Here is a 12,384-nt window from a genome sequence, read left to right as displayed (position 1 = left end):
GACGGGATGGACGCGGTGGTGCCCTGCGCCCCTCCGGGCTCTCGGTAGGCATGGGCTGCGTGAACGTTGGGCGGGATTCTCGTGGTGTGACGGTCCCCCCAGCGGGCGGGCGTGGGCGTGGTCCCCTCCATCCACGCGCGGCGACTTCACCCTCTCGGCTCTGGTCCAGGATGCTGATCTCGGAAATGGAGCCCTGGAGGTTTGTGCCACCGAGAATCTGAATCTGTCAACACAGACATCCTCATTACATCATCCTGCCACTCTGAGCAACCCCCCTCTGCCCCCCCAAAACACACACACACCATACTTACAACTCCTTCCCGCCCCCGCACCCCCCGGTTTTCTAATACTGTCTTCTTTTTGGTGTCAAGGACTTGGAGAGAATCCTGAAAGATATTGAAGCATTTAGAATTTATGGTTCTGTTGCTGTGGTTGTCACCTCCGCTCTGCGTCAAATTTGAGACTCATTTCTTAAGGATGTCTCTATTTTCTGCTTTATTTGCACATTGATGGCTCTGCTGCTCCGCTGGCCACCGCCGCCCGGCGTCTGAAATAGACTCGTGTTAATATGCGAGAGGGAAGAGCTGATTATTAGCAGACAGGCGGGATTCAGATAGCATCTGGCGGGTTTTCTCCGTTTTCATGTGAAAGCCTTCCGTTTTTGCTGGTAAACCGGAGGTTTTAACTTTTAGCCTTGGATGCGTTCCTTTCTCTCCTCTCCCTCCTTTCCCCCCTTTATTTATCAGCTTTCAGTTTGGGAGCCTGCTTACTTTTAGCAGTAGTTTAACTCATCTCCTGTCACTGAAGCTTTCTCCCACGGCAGGCAGGAACTAGCTCCCTCTGGTTCCAGGTTACCAAGACGATTCTTTTTCTTTTCCGCTTACTAGTGCATTTGTATCTTTCTGAACATTTGCACTTAGGTTAGGGCTAGGCATGCCTTGATCTTAATGAAAGACTTTAAAACATTCTAATTTTAAAACTTCCTAAGGGTTTATTGGTTTGTCATGTCTGCACGGATCCTGTTACGCATTACTCTTAAAATTTAGAGCTTTAAAATAACAGACACAACTGTATTGCTAAGACATGATGTGGAGCTTGCTCCTAGAGTTTTGGCTGTACAGTTGTCATTGTTTAAATCAAGTGCAAAAGAGGTTATTCCTGTTTATTTAGTGTAATAACTGTTTACAGTAAAAACTTTAAAGACTTATAAAAGTAGATCTGCTGTATTTTAAAGATCTCATCATTCTTGTGGGAGAGACACAACACAGGCTAGGAAAGGCAACAGATTGCTTTTGTCATATCGCTTTGCTGTTTTGGAGTGTACTTAAAGGATTATGATTGATAAGGCTGTCTTGCCAGAGAATGTTGACACAGGTGTGCATCGTTATCTTAATTAAGATCCTGAGAAAATGTTGTCTATAAAATGGTGACATAAGAAGGGCGGCATATTTTTGTACAGTTTTGCTTCTGGAGAATTTAATTGCACTAGAAATCTGTCTTTGAGTTCCAGATTTTGTGAGCACTTTGGCAGCAGAAGTTTGAGAGAAATGATAGTTCAATGTTAAGTGTTCTGGCATGTATTGATACTACTTGTGGCTTTTTTGGCAATGCCTCTATCGGCTTTCTTTGTGCTCCATCTTTGTGGAATAATGGTTTCTGATTTAGAAAGGAAAGCATGAATAGCCTAGTATGTTATTAAGCAAACGTTTATTAGTATTCAGAAAAAAAATATGTAGAGGAAGACATGCTTAATGTGCAGAAATAGGAATGTAATGAAAAAGTAAATATATAGGAAATTTATGTCCCTTCATTTTTTTTTTTTTTTTGAAAAGTCTCTTAGGATGTTTTCATGATCTAAAACATATTCTTTTTTCTTCTCAAGTACTTAGCTACATTGTTTATGGAAAGCCTTGTTTTACTTCCAGACACAGAAGAAAACTGTTTTATTTCTTCCAAAATGTGTTTCTGTAAATTCGAATTGATGAGCAAGAGAAGATAGTGCATTTAGACTCTTATTAGTTTAAGGATCTGAATCATAACCTGGATGACCACTAAAATAATATTACTGTCCTTTACTTCAAATCTCTGAATGCCAAAACAATAGCAAGACGGATGCTGTTGATTATATTACCCCTTGGCTTATCCAGCACCTAATACCCTTCAACATAAGTATTGCATTAAGATTTCCCCCCTCTCTTTGTAGCTCATGATTTCCTGGAAGCTGGCTGTCCATCAGTGTGTGTGTAAGATGTGTGAGTGTTTTTCTTTAATATTAAAACTCATTGTAGAAAAAGGAAGTGAAAGTGGAGGAGGCCATAGGCGTTCTGATCGGAGAGGCCAGGTAGAGAGTCACAGCTTGTTTGTGACTCCAGGGATAATTAGCTGCCTGTCATTATATGGGAAACTAAAATCAAAGAATGATTTATTTAGACTTGTTTGCTGAAACGAAAACAAGAGCATTACTTTTGAGATAATTGCTTTAGTTATCTTCCAGATCCCCCATCAAAAAATTTTTTTCTGGCAGCCAGCATCAGCATCCCAGTGTTATTATCCATCTATTATTTTCAAGTATGATATGTTAAAAGAAATGAAATCGGAATATGAGCTAATTACCTGTCATCTGGTTTAATAAATAATACCAAGTAATTATTAATGTATTAATATATAATTATGTATTTTTACAGTATAGAAATCTTGGGGAAATTTTCAGTGCAAATAAATGAGATCATGTGATCCTGAGTGAATTAAACATGTTTTTTAAAATAGGTTATGAAAACAGTATCATATTTTGGAATAACATTTTAACTCTGAGATAGCAGAGCCTGTTTTGTGTGGTAGTACCTCAATATCTTTACATATTTCCCTTCAGTGTCTACATGGTGTTGAGTCCTGTAGTTTTAACATCTTTTTGGTATAAATGTTAGCTGTTTTTATAGAGAATAATTGTCCTTAATAGAATAGCAGCTGATACAACTCTGAAAAGATGTAAAACCTTGGAATTATTATTATTTTTGTTCAATAATGACTCTGGTTTGCTTTCATAGCACTACTATGGAGTGTGGTACTCATGACTTAACTTCTTCATAAATCTGTAGTATTTTTATAGCTGGAGTATACCTAAGTACCAATTTAGAGTGGTAAATTAACTTATATGCTTCAAAATTGAAAACCAGTATATACAAATATAGTTAAAGTTTAAATCTTTATTAGTGAGGATGCACTTAGTATTTGTTTAGGAGAAGAGAATATAATTTTCTCCTACAGTTATCTTTTATGTAATCCATTTTACCAACCTTTTCTCAGGTTAATGATATTCCACACCTTGATACAGTCTTTACTTGTTTATTTGCGGTAATATAAAGTGATACCCTGGGGAAAATTAGATTAGATATTCGTATCTAATATCTCAGAAGTATTTAACCAGACTTCTATATTTCCTTAAACAGAATCATTTTTATTTTCTGTGCAGGTTATGAGTATGATGCTTCCATATACGTTTGGATGTTTTCAGCTAAGTTCACTTCTGAACTGTGGGGCTCCTCCAAGTGTTGACTGAAATCTGTCCTTGAGCATCCCCACGCTCATCTGTAAGTGAGTGTCTGCACAGTTGTGCTTGTGTATTTGGGAGTAAACCCAAAATAGCACCAGTGTTTGTTTTACCAAAGTATTTATATTGGTAATAGGGATGGTCTCAGTACAGAATGGAAAGAACACCACTTGAGGCCTTTATTACCATTTTACCAATGTATTAATAAGTAGGAACATTTTGCTTCATGGAAATATACTGAATGATTTCTTTTTTAATGGTATCTTTGGATAGTGAAATTTATGACCTCAGTGCTTTTCATAAAAATCAAGACTAAGGTTATGATGTATTATAAAGAGATAATTATTATTTGAAGGAAATATTTATATCAAATTACAGCTTTTTATTATTTTCATTACCCCAATTCTTTTTAGAATAAATATAAGGGGAGTATCAGCTCTAGTCATAGGTACTAAACTCTCTTAATGACAAAGGACATACAGGTGTGCACAAAACTTGTCCCTTCTCATCAGAATAGGGGCTCGTGAACACAAGCAGATGAGAAAAGCTATAAGAAAAAAAAAATTGTGCAGAATATTTGTGTTGTCTAGTGGGGAAAGCAAAGTACAGGATTCAGTGATAGAGAATATTTTCTTAAAAAAAAGATGGTTGGAGGACCAAAAAAAAAAAAAAAAAGCTAATTCTACAGAAGGCAACTCGAGTACAGTCTGCTATAGAAGCAGTGCTTCTCTGAATACTTTCAAAGGCATTAAAGTGACTCTCAATATTAAATGAAGTAATATCTAATTGTTTTTAAATAGCACCTTTGTGTTCTTCTATATCTGACTGAGCCTTATAGGTCTTCATGTATGACCAAGAGCTGAAGTATTGTAGTGACTTAGGAAACACACAGATACAAAGAAAATGTTATACAGTGAACAATCTGATTCCTCTTTGTTTGTCTTTAAGCTTAGTTTTTGGTTTTGTTTTTTTAACCACATAAACTTGTTGAATTTAAAAGACGGAGGATTAGATTTTTTTTTCCTTCCTAAGAATGAATATAGGAAAATCTAAACATGCAGTCAAATTGGTTGGATTTTATATCTGTTATTTGACAAAATTTATTAAGATGCATATTTATATATTAATGGTATTCAAATATATTAAAACTAATTCTCATTTTATATAAAATAGGTGTGTGGAAGGGAGTTATACTAAATGAGCAGGTTATACTAAATGTTCTCTGGTGAAAATGGTTAGGGTATGCTTTTTGAGAAATATATCATTCAGGAATAAAATCAATTCAAGTATAGGTAATTAAATTGTAATTCAATGAAGGAAGGAAGTGGTAGGAAAGATGAAGCTAACTCTTGCTGTTTTTCTCTTTAAGAATCTACAGTCCATAATGGAGCCACTGTACTGGCTTTTGGAAGGAGGAGATTCTGAAGATAGGGAGGTAATATTATCTCTTTTAAGAGAATACTTTTCTCTGTAATCCTGCGCCTTTATTACATATAAGAACTTTATCTAGGAGGCAGCAATTTCTTTAAATTTGGGGTATGGAAACAATCTGATTTTTCTCTGCTGAGTTTTTGAGCTGCTGTGTTGGGAGGGCTGAGAAATCTCAGCTAGGCCTACTCAACACCCTTAAAATAGCTTCTTTCTGAGAATTAGATCTGTGATGGTGGCCTACCCCATCCTGGTAGGTGTCATTTTAGTGTGTGGTGATGGGCACACATGGAGCAGTTGTTTAGCTGTCCTCATTTACCTCCCTGGCTTTGTTGCCTTCTCTAGGGGAGCACGCTGTCTGCAGGGCAGTTTACTGTCAGCCACCACCCAGCTCAGAGTGGGAGACTCGCTGGTTGACAACTGGTTCCAGAGCTCTGCCAAGGAGCTCTCCAGGCCCAGCCGGGGCTGCTGTAGCGCACGGGAGGCCGGGAGCTGCGCCACTCGGGTTCCTTCCCTAGTTGTCAGCTTTAGGTCCCTTTCCATTTTTTGTGTAATCCTGGGCTGTGGGTAATACTTTCCCTTTCCTCTCACTAGGTTGGCTTGCTGCTCTCTTTGCAGCTGTTGCAGGGATTCACATGGAATGGAGGACTCTGTTTTATTCTGGATGAGATCTTTGAGCATTTCTCCGCATGCATTTTCAGTTTCAAAAACCTAATGTTGGTGTCCAAGAGTGAATATAAGATTCTTGAACAACAAAAATAAAAAATGAGAAAATTTGTATCAAAAAGAAAAGCTTCCATCTTTTCAGGCTATGCTGCTGCCTTGACTATGCAAGTTAAATTAAAAACAGAGTCAAATCCTTTTATAAAATATCAGTTTATCATTCAATCATTCTATTTCGAAGAATGTTTATAAAGGCTTAAATTGTGTTACAGTGTTTATGTAATTTTTTTTCTTTTTAAGAAAAATGATATACTTTTCTAGTCATCAAAAATATCTACTCCCCAAACTATAGCTATAGAAGGATGTTAATGGAATAATGGACTTTATGATGTCTAATTATATAATTGGGAAATGGGTAAGCAACAGTAGTAGTAGCTAAAACCAGTTTCTTCTATTAAAGAGCTAGTATAGAGTTAAAAACAAAAAACTTCAAGAAGACTCTGTAATCTTTAAATCAAATGACATTTTTGGTTAATACAATAGGAAGAAGAAGCATACCAATCTCAGATTCTTTTTTTCTGGCCTAGGTAGACGTTGGAAGCAGCTGAAGAGCTGTTAACATGTGGCCTGGAAAAAAATTATCTAAAAGTGGTTACTTGGAAGGCAGTTTACATTTGCAGAACAATTCAATATTATGACCTTGACCAACTTTTACACTTCATATTACTTGGGTTATTACTCCAGCTTTTAAAATATCAATCTATGGTATAGCTTGTATATGGAATACAAGGGTATTTTTGAATTGACTAAGTCTTGCTCATCATTCTAAATTGTGCTTCAGTATTACAAAGTTGAAATGTAATATTTATTAATAGAAGGAAAATATAAAATTTAATATCTGGGCAACTGAGACCTTTAAACCTACTTTAAAAGTATAATCTTGACATCTATGACACTATTTTTTTGTCTTTGAGATACAGATAGAATTATGGATTATTCTAAAATCCAGATGTTTTATTTATTAATTCCAAATTTTGTTCTCTACAATGGACTTTCAAAGTAAAAGGAATACATTCTTTAGCCATGGACTAATTTATTAAACATTAGTACACAGAAAATCAGCCTTGATTAATTTAAAACTGTGAAAGGGGGCAGGTAAAACTGTTTTCAGCTGAAATTTCCTAATGCAGCAACCATTTAAATTAAATGTTTGTTAACATAATAGTGATGGCATTTTCTCCTCCTCCTCCTTGTGGTTTTGTCCAACTAGATGTTACAGTGGCAGTTGCGCTGACTGTTAAGTGTTTAAATGATGACACCATTATGTGAAGTGATTTTGAAATGAGAGATTCCAGCCAAGAATTACATCTGCTCCCATCTCCTTCAAATCATACTCTCTGGCAGTACAGATTATGATTGATTTGTTTGTGACAGATTGCAGGAAACAGTCATTGATTTTTCAATATTTTACCTTAAAATTATTTACAGTTGTAACCATGGGGAGGTATTTCCATGGGCTGTCAGCCCCTGAAAGACTAGGATAATATTCCCTGCTCTCTGACAAGACAAATTACCTGTAATGAGTGCAGTAGCTGAAGGGTATACTTTTATTTTAAAATATGTCAATAACCCCAGTGACTAAACGAATATTGATTTAGCATAATGAAGCCTGAGTAATGTGAAAATGAGCTTTTTCAAGGAGCATGGTAAAGACTTTCTTTTTAGCTGGTTGTAAGAAGCTTTTCATTCTTTTCAACTAGCTAGTGGAGATAAGGAGTTTTATATGCAAACCATCAGAATGATAGTGTTATTTGTGATAACCAGGGTCCAAATATTCTGCCCTTGCTTTTATCGATTCTTTTTCAAATCTTATTTGGAGTCTTACTTTTAGTCATAGAATAGATACTGATTTACTTGCTGTTACCTTTAACCAGCTTAATATATTTACCATTTCAGCATCTTTTGCATTAGAACCTGTGGTATTGAATATTAACATATAAGTCTATATCTAGTCATTTGTAGATGACATAATAATTATGTTAAGACATTTCAAATGGGTCTATTGTAGTATTTAATGTGCTGTATTTTATGGTAGAATAATTCCCAGTCCCTGGACATAAGATTGCTTTCACTGGGAATGAAGATTAATTTACTTAAGTCCTGATATTTTAGGCAGCAGTGCATGTTTCCATTTTTGTTAGACTTTCCCCTCCTTTCCAAATGTAATTCTCAACTTTTTAATGGATTAAGACCCTAAAATATAAGGTCCGTCAAACAAGAATGATAGTAAAGTAGTATATAGTTTTGTTTCATAGTTCATCGAGGAGCCTGAAGATCTTATGCCTGAACTGGTATTCCATGGAAACCTAACATATTTTATGATAACTAATAGTAATGAAATTTTATTGAAAGCAATAGGTAAAGTCCCTTTAGAAATTAAAAATGAGTTTTGATTTAAAGAAAATTCAGATGACTCTTTGTGAGTGCTAGTTCATTTGCAGCACTGCTTTGGAAATGTTGCAATAAAATGAAAAATACAAACAGATCTTTTAATGGAAAATAGGATAGACTCTAGAACAAAAGTTATCCTTTTGTTTTTTTTTTTTTCCCCAGGAATTTGCCTGAGGGTGTGAGACAGATGATTTCTGTTACTCATCCTAGTTATGTCCTGCAATAAACTGGATACTTTATAAAATACCGGTCCCTTGGTTTCAAATGCTGTAAGATTTTAGTTCTCCATTATCCTCTCCTCCAAGTTCTTTCCCTTTTTCTATAAAGGACCTTTGAAAATAGAAATATAAAGCCTGCACCATTGTCATATGTGAAACTGATAGCCCAAATTTTTCAACCATTAATTTGGTTTATAGTTTTCTAAGTTGATCTCATATCTTAGATCTTAGATATGAGAACTTACCTATGGATAAGGCTTATCTACAGAATATACCCTCCAGAAAAAAATAAATATAGATCTTTCTCCTCAGTAATTAAAAAAAATAAAGCATATTTTCTTGAGACAAATCTGTGTTAAGGAAAACATCTATATTGTTGTTTAGTTTATTTTGGAATAAAATAATAAATGTATATGGTAAGCACCTCCTGACCCCATCATGTAGTTTAAACCTGGCTATTCATTTTATAATACATGTGCAGAACTATTTATGTGAGTAAAATTTAATAAGTACATAGATAAAGCTTTTTCTGGGGAAATTATTCTCTTTTGGATACTCTGCCCTTTTCCGTTTCTTTTCTCCCCTTGAAAAAAAAATACCTGCCCTTGTTCTCCTTTAGGGAAAAACTATTTAGATAAAGTGTTTTTAAATCATGCAAGTCATTGCCTGGGTTTGGTTAAAACATTTATTTTTTTCGAAAAGGAGAAAATACCCCCGTTTGAAAAACCTTTCTTGCATTTGTATCTATTAAGATAAACAGTTTACTTTGATACGGTACATACCAATCTACTTAGTTAATTTTTTTCCAGAATTCATTTTACTCTGTTTGGTCTGACCTTCTATGATAACTTAATATAGAAACAAATTAGCATATAATTCTATTTTCCATGTGACCTCAACCAGTTGCAGAATTGTACCGCCACTTTTCGGTGGGGGGGCAATTTGATATTTTATGTAGACTCTAGCATTAAGCGTTTGCAAATGTTCACTGCATCCTGGCTCATGTGTTATCAAAAATGTTTCAAAGTAAGCAGTTAGAGGAAATCCTCACCCCTATTACTAAGGTATTACAATGCCTCCAAAAGGTAGCATTTTTAATTAGTGTACGTGATTGATTAGTGATTTGTCTTTCTCCCAAGCATAAAGCAGCTGGGCAAAATTAAGTGAGGTTGGTGAAGTATAAGAAGATATTAGGGGCTGGTGGTGACAGTGATCATGACAACTAAATAGATTTTTTTGTTTTTTCTTTTAGATTCAGCAATCAGTCTTTGAAATTTCCTGTGGTCTGTTCAATCTAGATGCAAAGGACATGGAAAAATCAAGTGCTCAAGTGGTTTAAATATGTTTTGGATATTCTTATTTATAGATTACAGGATTTTTCCAATTAAAATCCGCAGTTGTCATGCAGAAGGAGGTTATGCCCTTCTTGATCACCAGTTTATTTGAAATGCTTAGCATTATAGTGTGTTACTGAATGCTGTTTTAATCAAAGTATAGAAAAATAAAAACAATTCTCTATGTTGACTTTTTTTCTAAAATGACTTTGTTGGACTGAATGAATGTTTATACCTGAAAAAGAGGGTTCCTCCCTGAGAAAAAAATCACTTTCTCCATTATAGCAATTCTTCTGGCAATCTGATATCATTAGAATAGGTTTAAAATCACTTTCTAATGTGACCCTATTATATTTATGGAAGAAGAAAGACTTAAAAGTTATCCATATATATAATTTTAATTCTCTATAGTAGTCCCTCTGGAATGGAACATTTTCTTTTTAAAAAATCTATTAGCTCAACTCAGGTATGAGGGAAAAAATCATCTCAACTGGCAGAGCATTCGTTACGTCTTTGAGTATTTGGTTTATATAAAGGTTGACATCCAGTCTTCCACAGAGTTCTTACATTTGGGCAGACTGAATAATGAGGGGTTGCCTTGGCATTGGGAAATTCCTTGTTGTGGCCTTTGTGGTGGCTGAAGGGAAACGGAAGGATTCCTCTGTGGCAGGCAGGCGTCTGGCTTCTGTGGTATGAACTCTGTCAAGGGGTATGTGTGACCAGAGGTAGCCCTTAGTGAGGGGACTGGAGAGATGCACAGATGCTGCTGACACCCGAAGAAGTAGTGGCGAGTTACTGTTTTGGGCATGACCCAGTTTGTACTTCATCCACTTCTATAGTTCTCACAAAATGCTGTGATAAATTCTTAAGCTCAGATCTCCGTACAGCAAAGTAAAATTTTTAGGCTAGAATATTTTTTATTTTTAATTAAACTTTATATTTTGAGATAATTACAGATTTCATGTGCAGTTTTACTAAATAATGGAGAGGTCCTCTGTACCTTTAGTTAGTAAGTTTCCCCTCAGTAGGGAAAGTATCACAACCTGGACATTGGCCTCATTACAGCCCAGATACAGAACTTCCATCCCCGGAAGGATTCCTCACTCTGTCCTTTTACAGTCGTACATGCTTCTCTCCTGCTCCTCTTCCTGTAGCATCACTAGGCTGTTCTCCTTTCCTGTAATGTTTTTTCTTTTCAAGGATGTTCTATAAATGGAATCATATAGTATATAATCTCTTGGGATTGACTTTTCTCACTCAGCACAATTTTCTGGAGCTTCAACTGACACGTATCAGTATTCTGTTCTTTTTATGGTTGGGTAATATCCCGTGGTGTGGTTGCCCCACAGTTTGTTTAACTGTTGTACCAGTTGAGACTTCAGTGTTGTTTCTGGTTTTTCACTATTATGAATAAAACTGCTGTAAACATGCATGTACAGATTTTTATGTGAACATAAGTTTTCATTTTCCTGGGATAAATGCCCAGGAGTGTGATTGTGGGTCATATGATAATTACATAGAGTCTTTTTAAGACTAGAATTGATTTTGTGTGTATGGAAGGGGAGACAAAGAGAACATCTACATTTTTGTGGTATTTTTGCTTTAACTGGATTTGTCTACGATTTCAAAACATACAGACTATTTTAAATAACTTGTAGCTAGATATAAAAAAAACATTTTTCCACAAACTAGATTTTGTTCTTATTTCTAGAGAAATACTTTTGAGAAAAAACTGACCTTTTTTTGGGGGGGTAAGCAATTTCTGTGTAAAGGAATAAAGGTAGACATACACTATAGAAAGTGCTGCAAAGCTGGCAGGGTACTTGGGGAAAATTTGCAAGTGTTAATAGAGACTTGACATTCAAGGCTATATTGTAATAGTTTTTCAATTTGTAGACTTTAACTTTTGTCACTACCATGTAGCCTGCAGATTTTATTTGTAGAATAAATTCATTATTTTTATCATTTGTGTTCAGCTGTGTTGCATTTCATGTCCATCTAATTCAACTATATGCATGTAGGAAGAAAAAGAAGGAAATGAAAAACAAACAATATCTTTTCTAGTGCAGGCATGCTTAGTTGTGTCCGACTCTTTTGCAACCCCATGGACTATAGCCTGCCAGGCTCCTGGGTCTATGGGATTTTCCAGGCAAGAATACTGGAGTGAGCTGCCATTTCCTTTTCCAGGGGATCTTCCTGACCCAGGAATCAAACCTGTGTCTTCTGAGTCTCCTGCATTGGCAGGTGGATATTTTACCACTAAGCCACCTGGGAAAGCCATCTTTTCTAGTACCTGGCCCCTAAAATGCAGCTACTGTATGCGATGCTTAGTGGAAGAATGGCTTTGTTTCCAACTCCGGTAGAAATTATCCTGGTGTACTTACTGAGACATAATAAGGCATATACAAAACCATCTATGCTATATTTTGGGAGAAACCCACTGAAAGAATTTTCAAAGATAATTTTATTTTGATTTTCTACCATATATATTGACTTTATCGCTCTTAATGAAGATGTAGCTCCATTTCTTTTTAGAAAACTTTGGATGCCATTAAGGGGTTACAATAATCCTTCTAACAAAAGTCAATATTATAAATCTTTAATTTTTTCGAGTGAGGCCTTAGGGACTTCACCTTCGGCCAAGTAGACCCCAATCTTGCAGTGCTTCTAAATATAACTTCATCTTTAACCCATTATAGCCATGACCACAGTGATATAAATGACATAAGACAATAAAATAGCC

General features: G+C 35.6%; 1 long non-coding RNA gene across 2 annotated transcripts; it reads left to right on the top strand.

Moving 5' to 3' along the window:
- The first annotated feature begins 112 nt into the window (after positions 1-112).
- On the top strand, positions 113-9,831 carry LOC133230179 (uncharacterized). 2 transcript variants are annotated; one of them, XR_009730778.1, is made up of 5 exons: positions 184-199; positions 2,204-2,252; positions 3,470-3,587; positions 4,917-4,982; positions 9,560-9,831. It is a non-coding gene; the product is annotated as an uncharacterized LOC133230179 (long non-coding RNA). The 2 variants fall into 2 exon arrangements; XR_009730777.1 differs by lacking the exon at positions 2,204-2,252 and having other exon boundaries at positions 113-199.
- Positions 9,832-12,384: the final 2,553 nt, after the last annotated feature.

This window comes from Bos javanicus, chromosome 18 (genome assembly GCF_032452875.1).
Source record: "Bos javanicus breed banteng chromosome 18, ARS-OSU_banteng_1.0, whole genome shotgun sequence".
NCBI lineage: Eukaryota > Metazoa > Chordata > Mammalia > Artiodactyla > Bovidae > Bos > Bos javanicus.
This window is presented reverse-complemented; position numbering and strand designations above follow the sequence as displayed.